Here is a 3440-nt window from a genome sequence, read left to right as displayed (position 1 = left end):
TGTATTTTGGATTCAAGTCTTTTACAATTCTGATTCAGAACGAAGAGAAAACTACGGAAGCTGGAGAAGAAAAAACACTGAAAAACAGACGGCAGTTTTTTTCAGTTTCTTTGGAAAGATAACAGATCAGACATTTACCACCACATTGCAACATGCAATGACACTGCATTGGGTTTACCTTCCTGGATTGCCAAATTCTGGGTAAACAATGCCTAAAGGAGTTCATCCATTGCTATAAAAAGAGACATGGATGTACTGGACCATCACAGAGATTTACATCACATTGCTCACTCAAGTTCTCTTTGACAGCCTCCTGCATACTTTGACTCAAAGAAAGGTAAGGACTAAATATGTATTCCTCATTTACTGACAGTAGGACCAGGACAGTTGTTAGACATCTGTTCAATTGATATGTATTCTGGCTTAAAACCTGCATGATAAAAGGAGTAAAAATGAACAGCTTTCTTCTTAAAAGTCACTAACTGTGGCCTCTGTCGTATGTTTGCTTCTTGTTTTTCAGGATGAAGTGCATCGCGCTCTTTCTTGTGTTGTCCATGGTCGTCCTCATGGCTAAACCTGGAGAGGGTTACACTGTCAATGGAGGTACAGTCACAGAATCTATATTCATAGAACATATTTTATACATAGTTACGACACAGGAGTGTGTACAATGAATGTCTATAACCCTCCACTATACCATGTGTTCATACTGATTACTCTACAAACACATGTTACTGGCACACTGTTACTGTTTTCTGTGATTAAACATGAAGAGTTAACCTAATCTTGTTGTTCTCTTCTCTATTTAGGTCACAAAGGAAACAATAGGTAAGTACTTCTGTTTCTACCATTGTTATTGTGTTTTCAACAAAGAAACTACTATCATTACAATAAATATTAAACTAAATGCAACATTCATGTAATTGTGGAAGTAAATGAGATACAACTCATAGTACTAGTACAAACACTACTACTTCAACTTCTCATCTTCTTATAACATTATGTTCTGCTGCTGAATCTTCTCTTCGTCCACCAGGGGTACCTTCGTGGGCGATAACCACAAGGGGGAGGACGTGAGTGATGGCAATCAGGAGGGGGTCGTGAGTGATGACAACCAGGGGGGGGTCGTGGTTGGAGGCAACCATGGGGGGTCCGTGTCCGTGGACGTCATGACTCTGGGTTTTGTTGTTTTGGTTTCCTGTTTTATTTTGTAGTCCTTCTGTCTTGTGTTGTCACGTGCTTTACTTCCTGTTTTGGTTTCCCTCCTTTTTTGTCTCATCAGCCTTGCCTCTCGTTCTCACCAATCCCCATAGCCTGCCGTTGTGTTTCTACACCTGTCTCTCGTTGACCTAATCAGCCCTGTGTATTTAGTCTGTGGGCCCTAGTTTCGTAGACTAGGTGTAGTCAGCGCGCAGCGCACCTGCGCACGGTGTGTGTCCGCCTGGACTTTGCAAGTTTTGTGCACCACGCAGGCTCACGCAGGCACGCCTCCCGTCACTCCCACCCGCGCAAGTGGGAAAGAGGGAGGAGAAGAAGGCGTGAGTGGGAGACGAGGAGGAGACGAGGCGTGGACTGGGATTAATACAGCCGATTCAGATCTTCACCAATCAAATGAGCTCCTCTCCTCTCCTTTAATGCGTTAGGGGAGGTTCAGTGCAAGTTCCGTCACTTGACAACCCGATGACAGAAGCAGCGCCGCCGCTCCCACCACGCGCATCACGCGCTGTGCGCGCGTATCATAATAATAACAATGCCCATATTATAAAAAACAGGAGAGAGAGAGGGAGATGTTTTGGTCCGAGAGGCTGAGTTTCCGTTACGCGTGCCATCCGCCTTTGATCTGACGTCAGATGTGACGGGACAATCTATATAGATATAAATTCACGTGTTGATTCAATTAGTTGCATTAAATAGTGTTTGTTGTGATTGTTTATTGCATTTAAATGTGCCTGGAACTGTGGAAACCTGCCTGTGAGGTCTCGGTGACGTGTGCGCACTGCGCGCAGTCAGCCAAACTTCCACTCCGCCAGCTGCGATTCGCCTTGAATGAATGGACTTTATTTGCGCCTTGCGCCTTACGCCGAGAGTAGACCAGGTTGGAGCTGGCGGGCTTTCAGCGCAGTCTCGGAGAGGCTTTTTGCCACGAAACTTCCGCTACGCCAAGCTGAATCTGTGACGCCTCCCCCTGCTGCGCCGCCACACCCATCTTGGCGCAGGCGATCCACTAAACTGCCAAACTGACCGTGCGCAAGACTGCGCGGGTCGAAACTTGCATTACGCCGGCTCCGCCACCCTGCGCTGCTCCACGAAACTAGGGCCCTGTGTGTTTCTGTTCTGTCTTTGCTTGGTCGGCTGTGTTATCCCAGATGTGTCCACCACCTGATCTGTCATTTCTATGTCCTGGTTTTTGTCTTTATTATTGTTTGTGAGTGATTATCTTGTTCTTTGTTTTTTGATAGGGTTTTTTTGCCCCTGTGGTCCCTGAGATTTTGGACTTTCTTTTTTTGTTAGCTTATCATTTAAATAAACCTTTTAACTGCATTTGGGTCCATACCTCCTTCAATCTTAGTACATCCCTGACAAACCAGGGAGGGTCCTTGTCTGGTGGGTCTGCTTCTTGCTCTTCAACCTAGGAATTGTGAACTGCCAAAACCATCTGTTCCAAATAAATGGGTGATTACTTGGTTGAATGAGGAGTTTGTAATGTGGTTGATGAGAATGGTGTTGTGAACAAATAACTAATAAAAAATAAATATAAAATTGAATTAAATGTTTTGTTTATTTTTTTGAAATGACCTGTTGTCAGGAAGTAATGGGACATGGAATTACTTTGGGATTAACCCTCTGTGGAAGAAAACTCTTCAGGTCCAATTCTGTGGCTGGTTCAAATTAGGTTTAATCACTGACAGTGGAGAAAAGACAATGTCGCGTTGCCACACAGTCCATTCTAAATGATGTGAGGTAAGGGACAACTTTATACAGAACCAAAGGGGCAGGTCTAAACAGTGGATTTACATAGATTCAATACGCGTCTCTCCCAAGAGGAAGAGACGTCCTGAGACAACATAAAGGTGTGACTTCCCTCGGAACAGCTGGGTTCTTTCTACATAGTGTCACAACAGGGGCCATTCATGAAGGCCTTGATCAAGTATGTGAGATGAAGGTGTTTCGGAGACGGTCCAGGAAGGGGGTCAGATCAAAGGGTCTTTTCATCAACATGGCAAGGGTTACATACAATGAATGCAGCTCAGCAGGACATTTGATGTTTAGAGAGAAAGGAACATTACACCAAAACCAAATAAGAATTGTAAGGTAACACAATTTCTTCTACAATTCCCCATTTTGTCCTATAGGACAACACTAAATACACAAGAAAATGTAATCAAGTGAAGTAAGAAAATTACAATACATCAATTCTACACAAATTGTCGAAAACATCA

The 3440-nt window shown here is 43.9% G+C and overlaps 1 long non-coding RNA gene across 1 annotated transcript; it reads left to right on the top strand.

Annotated features, from left to right (window-relative positions):
* Positions 1–305: 305 nt before the first annotated feature.
* LOC311026675 lies at positions 306–2684 on the top strand. Its single transcript, XR_014598511.1, has 4 exons — positions 306–337; positions 521–603; positions 810–828; positions 1037–2684. It is a non-coding gene; the product is annotated as an uncharacterized lncRNA (long non-coding RNA).
* Positions 2685–3440: the final 756 nt, after the last annotated feature.

Source organism: Eutrigla gurnardus (assembly GCF_963514095.1).
Source record: "Eutrigla gurnardus genome assembly, chromosome: 16".
Lineage (NCBI taxonomy): Eukaryota > Metazoa > Chordata > Actinopteri > Perciformes > Triglidae > Eutrigla > Eutrigla gurnardus.
Note: the sequence above shows the minus strand (reverse complement) of the source record. Positions and strands in the feature narration are given on the sequence as shown.